Source organism: Cervus canadensis, chromosome 1, assembly GCF_019320065.1.
Source record: "Cervus canadensis isolate Bull #8, Minnesota chromosome 1, ASM1932006v1, whole genome shotgun sequence".
Taxonomy (NCBI): domain Eukaryota; kingdom Metazoa; phylum Chordata; class Mammalia; order Artiodactyla; family Cervidae; genus Cervus; species Cervus canadensis.
The window spans coordinates 43,204,043-43,219,863 of NC_057386.1; the positions used below are offsets into that span (position 1 = coordinate 43,204,043).

A 15,821-nucleotide genomic window follows, 5' to 3' on the forward strand; every position below is an offset into this window, starting at 1 on the left:
GGATACCAACCACTGGATTTAGGATTCACCCTAAATCCAGGATGATATCATGCTGAGATCCTTAGCTCATTCATATCGTCAAAGACTCTATTTTCATATATTCGTGGCTACCAGGGATTAGGACTTGGAGATATCTTTTGGGATACGATTCAACTCACAGCACCTAGGACAAAGGGATCTCTCTGATGCCCATTTTACAGATGAGGAGACCAATCAAGGTCACACAGTGAGTAAGTAATGGATTTGAAACGCAAACCCATGTGGTCTGACTTCAGAACTTGGTTTGTTTTTTTTTTTAACGTGGACCATTTTAAAAGTCTTTATTGAATTTGTTACAATATTACTTCTGCCTTGTGTTTTGAATTTTTGGCCTTGAGGCATGTGGGAGCTTAGCTCCCAGACCAGGGATTGAACCCACACCCCCTTCATTGGAAGGCAAAGTCTTAACCACTGGATGGCCAGGGAAGAACCTAGAGCTCATTTTAGGAAATCATTACACTAGACAAATAGTGAGTAGAGTTCTAGATGCTAGAGATGCAATAGTACAAAAAAAGAAAAGAGAAAACAAACAGACCCTGAAACTGTTCTTGGAACAGCAAGCAGGCCAGTGTGGCTGAAGTGGAGACAGTGACAGAATTTATAGAACCTTCTAGTGACTTCGATGTTCAACTCACATGAGATGGGAAACTCACAGAGGCTTTTGAGGGAAGAAGTGACAGCATTTGCCTCGTGTCTTTAAAGGACTCCAGAGAGACCAGTGGGTTAAGAAGTGACTATTGTGGGTCTGAGGCATAAACCAGAAGACAGCTGGAAGGTCCAGGCAAGAGATGAGGATGCCCAGAGTAGGGAGACAGTGGTGGTAGAGAAGTGGTTAGATTCTGTGCATATTTTGATGCAACAGCCAATGGAATTTGCTGGACGGTTGGATGTGGGCTTTGTAAAAAAAAAAAAAAAAAAAAAGGATGCCCAGATTTTTGACCTGAGCACCTGGAAAGCTAGAGCTACCCTTGATTCCTCTGTTTCTCCTGCAGGATTCTTTTAACAATCAAATGTAGTAACAAGTGGGAAAATGCTGTCCTGAAGCTCTGCCAAGTACCTTTGCTGGTGGTGGTGGTTATTATTATTTGTTCTGTGATTTAAAACTTTTTCCAGCTCCAGTTTGCCAGGAGGTGTCAGACTGGGCTGAACCACTGTCAAGCAAATCACTGTCTGAATTATAAGAGAATATGATTATCTGACTGTAATTTTAAATTGTCCTTTTTAAGTGTCTCACTCTCTTCCCTGCCTGTGCTCTCCATATTTGAGATTCGAGAAGTTGCTCTCCATCATAATGGACAAGACAATATCAATATAGGCAGAGACAAAGGAAACAGCAGCAATTTGGATTATCTCCTTCAGATCCTTATCATTCTCTCCTGAGACTCTGGACATAAATGGAACCATTGCAAGCTTTTTGCTCTTCCAAGTGTGAAGTACACAGTGACTGGCTACTGTTCTAGAAGCGATAAATTTCTTCCCTCCCAACTTGCCCAGGTTTCTAGCAGCATTCTTATCAATGTGACAGTTTTCTGTTGACTTTTTTCTTAATGGAGAGTAGTGTTCCATATTTGATCCATGAGTGTACCGGTGAATTTCCACTGCTTCGTCAGTTCCTTCATTCAGACATTTCCCAATGCTTATTAACACGAAGCTATTATTTTCCTCATCCCTATTTTATAGATAAAGAAATTGACATTCAGAGAAGTGAAACTAACATGCTCAAGGCCACACAGCTAATAAGAGCAAGGCCTGGATACGAGGACCAAGGACCTCTTCACTTCAAAGCGTGACCACCACACTAAGTAGTGGGTTTTCAAAGTAACGGGGTTTTACTGAAACCAACCTTTATTTCCCACCCCTACCTCACCCTTTGCAAAACATTTTTTTATTAACCTTAGCGAAATGTCACAACCATAGAGTGATTTTAATGAAAAACAGTTTTATTACTTGAAAATGTTATATAAATGATCAACTAAGATAAAATAGAGTGCAAATAGTGAATATGAAGGGAGTTAATGAAAAAACTACAATTCATAATAAGCCTGTGGAATGCAGTGTGTATCATAAACATGAAAGACCTTTAACATTACAATAATTAATTGCAAAACTCAGAAGTCACTGATGCATGAAAGGAATGCTTAATTTGAAAGCCCTTACTTTTAGAAAAAGGATGCTGATTTTAAATGGATTTCCCATACCTACTGAGACACCCAAAGTTCTCAGAAGTACAGGTAATTTCAAATGATTTACTTAAAAAAAAAAAAAAAAAAGACCACAGACACTGGATCTGCTTTTATATCAAAGTCTGAATGAATGGGACTCAAATTAAGAAGCACTTATTGGATCCTTAATAATCTTCCATCAGTGGCCCTTCATGAAGCCCTGGTTGGAGCAGTGATGGAACAACAGGGCACCATCCACACTCTCCTGATCTGTTTTCCTGGGACTTGTATCAGATTTTAACATTTGCATTCTAACTACATATATTCAGTTGCTGTTGTTGTTGTATAAGTTGCTAAGTCATGTCCAACTCTCTTCGACCCCATGGACGGTCGCCTGGCAGACTCCTCTGCCCGCGGGATTTCCCAGATGAGAACACTGGAGTGGGTTGCCGTTTCCTTCTCCAGGGGATCTTCCCCACCCAGGGACTGAACCCCTGTCTCCTGCATTGGCAGGTGGATTCTTTACTGTGAGCCACCAAGGGAAGCAAAATTATGGTACTTTGCAAAATTATCATCTGTTAGAGACAGAAGGGAGCCTACAGTTTTGGAGTCAAGACCTGCCATGGAGTCCTGGCTGTCACCTTGCTGTGTAAATTTTGGGCACACCCTTAAACATTCTGAGCTGCAGTTTCTTCATCAAATTGAGATGATAAAATATTAAGTGAAGTAAGTCAGACAGAGAAAGACAAGTATCGTATAATATCACTCATATGCTGAATCTAAGTTAAATAAAAAAGAAAAGAAAACAAATGAACTAATTTACAAAAAAAACAAACCTATGGTTGACAAAGGGGAAACATGGGTGGGTGAGAGGAGATAAGTCAGAAGCCTGGGATGAACATATACACATATACACTGTGTATACACACAGCGTATACACATATACACTGCTAAATATAAGATAGATAACCAACAATGACCTACTGCACAGTGCAGGGAACTCTATTCAGTATTCTGTGAAAACCTATATGAGTAAAGAACCTAAAAGAGAACGAATATATGTACATGTAGGGCTTCCTTGCTGGCTCAGATGGAAAGAACCTGCCTGCAATGTGGGAGACCAGGGTTCGATCCCTAGGTCAGGAAGATACTTTGGAGAACGGACTGGCTACCCACTCCAGTATTCTTGCCTGGAGAATTCCATGGACAGAGGAGCCTGGAGGGCTGCAGTCCAGGGGCTGCAGAGTTGGACACGACTGAGCAATGAAAGTTCAAGGTTCATATGTACGTGTATAACTGAATCACTCTGCTGTACATGCGAAGCTAACACAACGTTGTAAATCAACTACACTCCAATTAAAAAAAAAGATGCTAACGATGATGTCTGTGTCATAGGGCTATTTTGAGGATTTGAGCTTTGTATCTGAAATGCTGACTATGGCAACTGGCATATTACACAGTGCTGAGTTAAAGGAATCTCTCACTGTAATTGAGCCATACAACCCAATTCCTTTACTCTAAAGAGGAGAAACCAAAATATCAGGAGGTTAAGGTGACTTGCCCAACTCTACCTGGCTCTTTAGTGACAAGATGATGTAAAAGCAGAAGCAAGATGTCCTGCCTCCAACTCAATACCTCATCAACCATTATGTTAACACTGAACAACATCTCCTCCTACATAGCCATCGTAAAATCTCTCCACCTGGAACATGCCAGTCTAGAAAGCCTGTGAGATCTGCTGGGAGTGGGAAAGTCATGAATGCCCCCAAATTTCCTTAAAATGCTGCCATCTGAGACTTCAGAGGGAAGGACAGGCTCCCTAGTCTTTTGCCTTTAACCTATGTCTTTGCAAAACTTTCTCCCATGGCATGTGGTCTGTTTCCAAATGTGTCAGATTTCTGGTCCTCTGCATTCTTCATAATCAGTGTCCCAATACCCTACCTGCTCCTGATTATCCTGACATTTGTGTCTTGTTGCTTTTTCTGACCCCTTTTAATTTTTGTTGCTGTTGTTATGTTTGTTGTTGTTGCTATCTTATTGGGAAGAGAGTTGCTTTACAAAATTATATAATAAAGTGAATAGGTTGTCATTGTTGTTGCTTAGTCGCTCACTCATGTCCATCTCTTTGCGATCCCAGAAACTGTAGCCCACCAGGCTCCTCTCTCTCTCCTCTCCTCTCCTGGGATTTTCCAGCAAGATCACTGGAGCAGGTTGCCATTTCCTCCTTTAGGAGATCTTCTTGGCTCAGGGATTGAACCTTGACACCAGATCTCCTGCACTGCAGGCGGATTCTTTACCACTGAGGCACCAAGGAAGCCCAAATTAGCTGTATGTATACACATATCTGGGCTTCCCACATGATGTGGTAAAGAACCCACCTGCCAATGCAGGAGACACAAAGAAATGTGGATTTAACCCCTGGGTCAGGAGGATCCCCTGGAGCAGGAAATGGTAACCCACTCTGGTATTCTTGCCTGGAAAATTCCGTGGACAGAGGAACAGGGTGGGCTACAGTCCATGGGGTTGCAGAGTCGGACATGACTGATCACACCTGCATGCATGTATATATCCCTTCCCTCTTGGACCTCCCTCCCATGCCCACCCCTGTCCCACCCACCCAGGTCACCCCAGAGCACAGAGCTGAGCTCCCCTGCTGTGCACCAGGTTCCCACTAGGTACCTGTCTTATACACAGCAATGCACACATGTCAATCCCAGCCTCCCTGTTCATCCTTCCCCCCTCCCCTACATCCACATGCCTGTTCTCTATGTCAGCATCTCTTTCCCTGCCCTGCAAGGTTCATCTGTACCATTTTTCTAGATTCCCCATATATGCGTTATACTAAGGCCTGAAATTTCTCCCGAGGTCTGTCCTCGACTCCCTTCCCTTGCCCTCCACCCTTTTACACACCTCCCTGCATTCCATCTATCTTTGTCTTCTTTGTGGCAAGTACCCAGCACCACCAACAGACCTGCTAATCCTAAGCGTTGGCCTATGTCATCTGTGGCCTTACTGGGTTTGTTCCAATTCAACAGTGTCAGACAATGAAAGGCAGTCCTATTTCAAACAGAGAGTATTAAGCTTCCAGCACTAATTACCCCCAGAAAGTAGTATAGATTTATATCAAATTTATCACCTGCTTAATGTAAGCAAATGTGTTAAATTCATGAGAGCTGGAATCTTCATTAAATATCTCAGAAGCAATCACCTCCCACCACTCCTTTTGTGGTATTAATAAAAGAAATTTGCCTCCAAGATTTAGTCAATTCCAATCCTCTGGCACCTTCTCCGGAATCTCTTATTAAAGCAAAACAAAGCAACAATAATAAGAGAAGTCTAACCGGAAATCAAACTGATCATGCCTGTCTGTAATGTTGCCCAGTGGCATTTGTAAAAATTGTGAGTTTGAAATATCTTCTTCCTAGGGCAGTATGTTGTTTTTCAGTTTTTGATTGAGTTCTGTTTGCTTGTTTCACCATCTCCTTCATGACATGGATCTTGACGGTTCGAAGGGATAATATATTCTCTGTAAATCCAGCACCCCGTCCATCCTCTTGGATGACTGAGGAAGATCAGTGGCGGGGTTGGGGGTTGCTGCACATAGAGAAACTATCCCAGTCTGGCTCAAACAGCACACTGTTTAGTTTGCATGAGAGCCTAGAATGCTTTTCAGACACTGGACAACAGTCAGCATAGGATGGGGCTCCCCGAGAGAAGGGCAGCCAACAAAGTGAGCCCCATAGTTGCCCTGTCTGCTTCCAGGAGCGTTTCTGCGGGACTGCAGGACAGGGAAGGATAACCTTAGCAGAAGCTGGCAGCCCTCCTGAGTTGAGGTGACAGAGTTGAAAATTCAGGAGTTCCAAATGGCTAGAATTCATGGGGTAGAATATCTAAGGGATAAAGTTGTATGAAGAAAGAGTTCCAGAGATCTGCAGAAAGTCTCCCTGGAGTCTTCGGTGAGAACTGATGAGTGCATGTGTATAATGGAACAACCAAGGCTGAGAGAATCCCCAGAGACCAAACAGGGCCAGGAACGTCACATGTTTCTATTAGCCAGAGTGCAACAGCTTTGCAATATGCCAGGCTTCAAGCAGACTCCTCAGAAGGGCATTTCTTCAGTAGTGGAGACAAATTAGCCATAGACTAGGGCTGTCTTGACCCACCTAATAAAGCTTAGAAGCAAGCTTCTGAAGCAGGGGTTGTCAAACATTTTCTGTGAAGGGCCAGATAGTAAATATTTTAGGCTCTATGGGCCATATGGTTTCTGTCTCAGTGACTTAAGTCTCCTGTTTTTATACAAAAGTAGCCACACATAAATGAATAAATGAGTGAATGGAGCTAGTGACTATAATCCATTAAAACTTCATTTACAAAAACAGAAAGTGGGCTGGATTTTGCATGCAGAATATAGTTGGCTGATCCCTGTTCTAAAGCATTAAAATCGTCTCTGAATAATTTGACAGCATCCCAGAACAAAGCCTCTCAAAATTTAAAGGAATTGAAAACCAACAGCAAACAGCAGAAAATTCATAATGTCTAACATCCAACCAAAACTGATAAGGCATACAAAGAAACAGAGAACTACCGTCCATAATAATGAGAAAAACCAATCAATGAAACAGACCCCAAAATGAAAAAGATGATCAGATTAGTAGACAAGGACATCAAGACAGCTGATATAAGTATAGACCATGTTCAAGAATATAGGGGAAAATTGAGCATGATAAGGAGAGACAGGGATGATATCAACAAGATTCAAGGCAAAATTTTAGAGATGAAAAGTATAATATCTTCAGTGAAAAATACATTGGTGGAATTCACTGCAGAGTAGGTAGCGCAGAAGAAAAGATCACTGAACCTGATGACACAGCAATAGAAACTGTCCAGAATGAAACACAGAGAGAAAAGGCAAAATAAAGCTTTTGGAGTATCAGTGCACTGTGGTAAGGCATCAAATGACCTCATATTCGTGGAACTGGAGTGATAGAAGAAGGGAGAAAAGAAAAAATATTTGAAGAAATAAGTGAAAGTTGCCCAGTTTTGTCTGACTCTTACGACCCCATGGACTATACAGTCCATGGGATTCTCCAGGCCAGAATACTGGAGTGGGTAACCTTTCCCTTCTCCAGGGGATCTTCCCAACCCAGGGATCGAACCCAGGTCTCCTGCATTGCAGGCGGATTCTGTACCAGCTGAGCCACCAGGGAAGCCCTTGAAGAAATAAAGGCCAGAATTTTTAAAAAGTTTGATGAAAATGATAAATCCATAGATGCAACTGATAAATCCATAGATGTAAATAAATCAATGAACAGCAAATGTAGGAAACACAGAAAACTACGTCAAAGCACACCGTTATCAAATTACGGGAAAGCAGTGATAAAGAGAAAAATCTCAAGTCAGAGAAAAAGACACATTGTACACAGAGAAACAGATATAAAAACAAAAGCAGATGTCTCAGAAACAATGAAAGCCAGAAGACAGTGGAGTGGTATCTTTAAAGTATTGAAAGAGAATAACCGTTGACCTAGAGTTCTATATCTAGTGAAATGGATTTCGGAAACAAAGGTAAACCAAAGGTATTTTTTCAAACATACCAAGAGTGACAGAATTCATCACTAGCAGACAACTACCAAGTGAAATGGTAAAGTAAGTCCTTTAAGCAGAAAATAAAATGATACCAGATGGATATGTGAATTTATATAAGGAATATGTGAGTAAATATAAAAGATTCTTTCTTATTTAAAAACTCTTTGAAAAATGATATTTAACATGTAAAAAAATGATGTATTGTGGGGTTTACAGCACATGTAGCAGAAAAATATGTGACAAAAATAGCAGTAAGGTGGGGTGGGGAAGATGTAAGTATACTTTTGTAAGTTTCTTTTATTTGGTGTGAAGTGATAAAATATTCGCTTGAAGATAGATTGTGATGTTAAAGATTTATATTGTAACTCTAGAGTTGTGGTTCCAGGGTTGCCTATCCTGGGGATATTTGTCACAATGGAGGGAGGTGTTCTTGGCATCCAGCGAGTAGAGGTTAGGGATACCGCTAAATATTTCACCAGGATGACCAGGACAGCATCCTGTGACAAACCGTTATCTAACCTCAAATCCTAATAGTGTCAGAGTTGAGAAACCCTGTTCTAGAGTACTCACCAAAGACAGTAAACAAAGAGAGAAAACTAGGAAGCCAACAAAGGAGAGGAACGTGGGATCAAAAAAAGTGATCAATCAAAAAGAAGACCAGACTAGTAGGAAAAGAGAACAAAGACTAGAGGGGCAAATAGACAATAAATAGCAAGCTAACAGACTGAAAACCCAATCGTGTCAAAAACCAGATTACATCAAAGGGTCTCGACATCTCAGTTAAAGGCAGAGATGGTCAGATTGGGTATTAACAAAGCAAGACCCAACTATACGCTGTTCACAAAAACAACCTGAAACATAAAGACAAAGACGAAAGTATATAAAAAGGGAAACCATGTTAATTCTAATAAAAAGACACTAGAGTGGCTTTATTACTATCAGATAAAGTAAATCTCAGAGCAAAGAATATTATCAGGGACAAAAAGGTTCACTTCACAATGGTAAAGGGGTCAATTCACCCAAAGGTGAATTATAATAATAAGTATTTATGCATTTAATGGCAGAGCTTCCAAACACATGAAGCAAAAACAGATAGAATTGAAAGTAGAAATAGACGTAACTATAGTTACAGCTGGGGGCATCAATACTCTATTACTAATGCATACAATATGTAGACAGATAATTAGTAAGGGTATAGAAGACTTTAATAATAATGGAGAAAGAGTGAATGATTTTCCCCTAAAGAATCGCTTCTCAGCCTTTTGGCTAAGATCAAGTGTAGTATCTGTTCTTATCAGATTTCCCCCTGAAGATCAAACATAAGACAAGAATGTGTGCACTTACCACTTCTATTAAGCATTGTATTGGAGGTCCTAGCCCGTGCAATGAAATAAGAAACAAAAAGGCATATCAACTGGAAAGGAAAAAGTAACACCAAATTTAGTCACAGAGAAAACAATAATCTATGTAAGAGATTGTAAGGAATTTGCAAAAAAAGAAAGCTACCAGAACCAATAAGTGTGTCTAGTTGATGCATACAACAATACGGAGAGGTTTAAAAGCTATTATGCCTGGTTAAAATCAGACAAGAAGAGAACATATTGTCAGCCTCCATTTTCATAAAATTCTAGAAAATTAAAACCAAAGGAGAGTGACAGAAACCAGATCAATTGCTCCCTACGGATGGAGACGGAAGGAGGGAAAGGGATTACAAAAAAGATGTGAGGGGATAGAAATGTTTGTTTTCTTGATTGTGTTGATGGGTTTCAGGCATCTTTGTCAAAACTCATCAGATTGAGCATTTTAAATATGTGCATATTATTGTGCAGTGATCATATCTCAATAAAGTTGGAGAAGATGCTAAAAGAAGAGGAAGGGGAAAGAAGAAGGGGAGGAGAGAGGAGGTGGGGGGGTGGGTAGAAGGAGGTAGAGATGGAGAAGAAACATGAAGAAGAGGAAGAGGAGGAAGGGAGGCTGCCGGCCACCTAGAGCTAGGACGGGCAACATCCCAAGGGCTCCGTCCACGCTGCCGCTCACAGCGCTGCTTTCTCAGAACTCAGGCTGTCTCCCTGTGTAGCTGCTCAGGATCAGTGCTCCTAACGTCCTTGCTCACATCTGCAGGAAGGAGAAACACACTCCCCAGAGTTTCCTCTTAAGACAGAAAACACTTGTCCAGCAAAGTACTCCTTATATCTCTTTGGCCAGAACGGTGCTACATGCCTTTTCCCGAACCTTTGATTGAAGAGGGGGTTTGCATGTCGAGAATTAATCCCAGAGTTCGCTGCAGTGATCTTACTCAGGCATTTTTCTCCTCACCATGAAAGACAGTTCTTTTTCCTTCTGTCTGTCTCCTCCTTCCTCTTCTTCATCTTGTTTTTCTTCTTCCTCTTGTTTTTCTTCTTCCTCTTCTTCTCCTTCCACTTCTCCCCTCCCCACCTCCCACCTCCTCCTCCTCCTTTCTATTCCTCCTCCTCCTCCCCTTCTCCTCCCCTTCCCCTTCTTAATAAAGACATGTCATAGGTCACATTAATTCACAGACTTAAAATAGTATTTAGATATATTTATGAAAGATGAAGCTGTAAGTGGGGACAAGAGATGGGTTTGCTCTGTTACTAAGGTGACATTCACTGAGGACCACCTACATGCCCTGGGGTCTCTTGGATGGGCAGGGACCAGAGACATAGCGCTGCTCCTAGACCCTCACCTCCAAGTCCCTCTGACTTTTACTGTACAGCAAATCCATACTCCATCCAGCTCTATGATGGTACGGTGTATGATTTGATTTCAAGAGGCAAAACGGGAAGGCTGCCTCTGGGGCTATTTCTCATAAATGCATAGATATTAATATTTTACAGGTTAAAAACAGTGCCAAATTTTCTAATTGACATGGTCCTAGATAATAAAGCAGATAAATTAAAATTTAACAACATTTTTTTTGGGGGGGGGGCATGTGATTCACTATAGCTATTTCTGGACTGAATGGAAAAAAACCCTTGCACATAGGGTATTTTTCATTTGTTCTGAATTGGCCCTTGTTCAAGAAGCACTGCTCACCACAGTGGCCTATAGGGCAGGAATTTGCTGACCAACTGGAGAGTTCACCCCAGTTTTCAGGGAACTGTCTAACCTACTTGAAAGAACTCTTTGGAAAGTCCATTTACATGTTAATGCTCTAATTACAAAGATGTTTTATCTGCTCATTCAATGAGGGGAAACCATACTTAACTCTACTTAGAATCTTTTGTTAACACTTGGTAAGTGTTGGAAGGAGTGAAACTTTCCCCAGGATGAATCTGGAGATAAGCGACTCAGTTTGCAGTGGGTCCCATTTTGGATAGTTTGCAACACTCTTAACACTCTTCTTCCCCAGCTGACTGAGTGACTTTGTGTCCACAGGTGCCGGGCTAAAGATGTTCTGAGTCTGTGCTTGCCCTGGGCCACTGGGGTGACCAGACCCTACAGAGCCCCACTCATACACCTCCTGGAGCCTTCACTTTCCTGCATGTGGCTCCTGGCCCGGTGCACTTTCAGTCCCAACTGCTAGCCTCTGCCATAAGCTCTCCTCTGCCTGTTGAATCTGCAACCACGACGTGGAAGCTAGAGGTACCTGGGAATTTACATCTCCTTGAAGAGCAGCCCTTAACCAATGACAGACAGATGCAAGGTGTATAAATACCCCGGCTCCCTTGTGTGGTCATGGATCAACGCTGAGGTGTGCTCTAGACCAGGTGTGATCATCTCCAAAGACCTGGAGATCCGATGCAGAGACTCTGTGCCAGGGTTGAGGCTCTGCATTTCTGACAAGTTCCTTGGTGACTGGTGATGCTGCTGGTCCTCCATGCTTGGAGTCTCACCTGTCTACGCTGTTTCCAGAACCACCCACCCCCTGCCCAGGACTGACTGAAGTTTCCTTCTCAGGGACTTTGGTTGCCTTGCTTGGCTTAGTCATCTTCAAGGTTTCCCTATTCACTATTGATTTTCCCTGGGAATACTTCCTAATAAATCACTTTCACATGAATCCCTGTCTAACGATCTGCTTCTGGGGATCCTACCCTAAGGCAATAGAAAATAAGCACATTGGCAGGTGGAGGATGCTAGTTAAGATGCTCTGTGACAGAGAGTCTATTCAGATCGCAGGCATACCACAAAACTCTCAAGCCTCCTGACTTTTGCTTATGCTGGTCCATAAAGCTGGAATTATTGCTTCCACTTCTCTGCACATTCCTCGTTTTTCAAGACTTTAAAGCCAACCGTGCATAAGTGTGTGCTAAGTCATGTCAGTCGTGTCCGATTCTTCGTGACCCTATGGACTGTAGCTCACCAGGCTCCTCTGTTCATGGGGATTCTCCAGGCAAGAATACTGGAGTGGGTTGCCATGTCCTCCTCCAGGGGATCTTCCCCACCCAGGGATTGAACTGGTGTCTCTTCTGTCTCCTACATTGGCAGGTGGGTTCTTTATCACTAGCACCAACTGGAAAGCCCAAAGACAACTTAACCATGAAGCTATTTTTGATCTCTAGAGTCCGAATCAGCCCTTCCTCCCCTTGCGTCTTCCCATTTTGTTGCTCATGCCTTGGTTTCCTCCTCCAAACAATGGGTTTATTGATACTTGCCCTTATTGCTCTCACAGAATGGTTGCAACAAACAAATGAGGGGATAGATGTGAGATTCCTCACCAAGCTGAAAAGGTCTGTGTGAGTGCCAGCTGCAGTGATGATGACTATTATGTGGGGAAAAACACAGCACCTGTTCCGTATGCAGCCTTTTTCTAAAATAGTTTTTGTTTTGGGGATCTATATATGAAAATTTAGATTTATAGCACTGGTAAGTAGAGAACATATTTTTTATGTACAAACTTAAGCCTTAAAGTTTCCAGATTGCGGCACAAATCTGTTACTTGGGAGCTCCCGCTGCTAACTTCTAATACCGTGTTCTCAACCTATTACATTCTGCAAAACCAAGACCAAGGTCAAAGGAGGCCAGGTTCTAGGGTAGGATATGGGGTGAAGTCCAGCTTCTGGGATGTCTCAGTGGGGTTCCTGAGGACCATCAGCTTTCTCCCCATCCACACACCAAGCTGCAAAGCTGATCACAGTAGGCTGAGCAGAGAACTTTGGGGAAAGACAAAAAGCTACTGCTTGCCACTTCTTCGGGAATGATGGTAGCGCCCAGGCAGAAATATCTGGAGCTCAGCAGGATGCGTGAAGACCGGACTGAGCAAGAGAGGCGGGAGGGGGGAAGACGGGTGTGGGAGCGAGCCAAGTCGGGTTCCGGGCTCGACAAATCATTATTCAGCCAGCTTGCCTGCGTTGTGACATATTATTTACTAAAATGGAAAGGAAATTTAAAAGATGAGATGTCAGCCTCATCCTCAACCTTCCTGAGCATAGGCAGTTGGCACAAAGCAGCCTCTGCACGGGATAAAAAACCCCAGATGATGGGGATGTGGAGGAGGAAAACTCAGAGAGCCTGTTTAGAATCATAGAGATGCAGGTATAAGTGTAGCTTTGACACCTAGCCTCTGCGTGACGTTGGGACACTTCTCTACCTTCTCTAGACCTCAGTGTTCTAACTGTAGAATGGGGATAATCATATAGGAAAGAGTCACTTTCAGGATTAAGTAGAGTATGGATGGAAAAGCACTGTGCTGAAAACTTCATAAGATTATGACTATGATTACCAGCTATGATCATGATGGTGGTTGGGTTGATGTCTTACAGTAGTTAAACTTTTTTCCAATCCACTACAGTAAAAGGTTACTGGTCTTCAGCTTTTTTTTTTTTTTTTCAAACGTTAAGAAATGAACCCTGTCCTCAAGGTTTGCAGGCTGTCAGAGTAGACAGATTTATAATCCAATCATTAAAAGATATTATTTTCCGTCAGAGAACACCTGTGATCATCTTTACTGTACAGAAGGGGGAACTGAAGATCAGAAAATTAAATGACTTGCCCAAGGTCATGCAGCTAGGAGGAAGGAGGGTCATAGCTCTAGCTCAACTGTCTGACCCTACACTACACCTCGAGGATGGCTGCCCTCACCTCACTTCTGGGACACAGGGCGGACTTGGAGATCAATGGCCTGGAATAGATGAGGGATTGGAGGAAGACAACTGATATGTATCCTGCCAAAACCTTATTGGATAGCATAACAAATCACAAATGATGGCAATGGTATAGGTATTTAAATACCTACTATAATCCATGAGATGAAGCAATATTTTGGAGAGGAGGAAGCTGCCCTGATCTCATTTGGGGCACTGGGGTGTGGTACCCTGCCTGGGACTCTCAGCTGCCCAATATCAGGCACCTAAGGAGAGAAAGCACAGTCCAGGTTGTCACCTACCCACACACATTTTTAGCCACACTGCTTTCCTTGGGCAGGGATGTCCTCCCTGAGGATGAAAGGAGAGACTCCTGCACTTGTGGCCAGGCTTCCCGGGTGGGGCGGGGTGGGGGTGGGGTCCTGGCACTGCTGCTTACCTGCTGGGGGAGTTTGGGCAGTCACTGGATTCTTCTAAGCCTCGGTTTCCTCCTTTGTAAAAATGTGGCACTTACACATGCCCTACCTCACCCCTCAAAGAGCACACCTGCCATGTGCCAGGTATCTTGCTGGGCACTTTACATATTTCAAAGGGATTAGGAAGCAATGAGGCACAGGATGGATGTTCCCGGAAAGTTACAAGCAGCGCTAGCAGCTCATTTTATCGTTTCTTTTCCATAATTCCTTCCTCATCCTTATTTTACAAATGGGGAAACTGCTACTTGGAGAAGGTTAAATAATGAAATCGAGGTCACAGAGCTATTGAGAGTTAGACCTCAGATACAAATCCTGACTTTAAGTCTGTGCTCTTTCCACTAGGCTATGCCACTTGCTTAAAATCACATGAGATGATGACGATGATTATCACTGATGGAAGAAGAATGTCATTGTTATCCACAGCAAGAGATGCTCCAGTTCTTTCCATCCATGGAGAAGGGTAAAAATATATGGTGAGGCCCACAGGACGTCCCTGGAGCTATCTGCCAGGGCCTCCCCAAAGCCCAGGCAGGAGGGGGAGCTGGCTGAAGGGTATAAATAGAATTGCAAATGGCCCCTCTCGGTGGAAACAATGGGCCCATGTCAGAAGCAATAAGCTCCAAGTGCGAAGAGGCCCTCACTGCCCTGGGTCGTGGCCCCATTCATCCCGCTTATGTGATTAGGAAACACCATCGCCCTTTGTGGCAGCGCCTGAGGTCACAAACAACTTCAGTGATAAGAGTGCTCCTTCGGGCTGGAGATGGCAAGGAACTGAGGCTAAAATCCAGTCCTGGCAGGTGGGAAGTGGTTAGATATAAATATTTTAAGACAACAAATATGATTCAGGAGGCTACTTGGAACACACTGACACCTTCCAGGGCTCCCGGCGGCATGATGCACAGATGGCAGTAGAAATCACCACCTAGGCGTTAGAACACATGCTCTAAGTCACCTGGAGGGAGCTGTCCCCTGCAGGGACGCATGTCCGAGTCCTCCGTAGAAAGCTGGCCGGTGAGGTGGGGAGCGCTGGGGTGATAGGGTGGGGACAAGAGTGAGTAGCAGCCTATCACTTCACCTTTCTGAGCCTCAGTTTCTTTATCTATAACATGGCTGGAGAGTGAAAGTAACAGGGAGCAGGAGACTGACTTGTTTAGCGGCTAAGTTGTGTCTGACTCTTTTGGCGACACCACGGATGGTAGCCCGCCAGGCTCCTCTGTCCATGGGATTTCCCAGGCAAGAATACGGGAGTGGGTTGCCATTTCCTTCTCCAGGGGATCTTCCCGACCCAGGGATCAGACCCATATCTCCTGCTTTGGCAGACGGATTCTTTACCTCCAGGACATCTGGGAAGCCCCAAGAGACAGACTAGAAGGTCTTAGATTGCCTAGCTCTCTCCCGGCTCTAACCCCGTGGCATTCTGGGAATCTATATCTACCATTTGGATTTGATGTTTTGGTTATTGAGATAATTCAGCCCAATGGTTCCGCGCCTGGCCTCTGGAGCCAGACATCCTGGGT

General features: G+C 43.4%; 1 protein-coding gene and 1 pseudogene across 3 annotated transcripts in view; one reads left to right on the forward strand and one right to left on the reverse strand.

The window, feature by feature from the left end:
- The window catches only part of ASIC2 (acid sensing ion channel subunit 2), a 1,209,005-nt gene that overhangs the window by 163,685 nt on the left and 1,029,499 nt on the right, over positions 1-15,821 (reverse strand). The gene's annotated exons all lie outside the window — the stretch shown is intronic.
- Positions 9,034-9,136, forward strand: LOC122425865 (annotated as a pseudogene).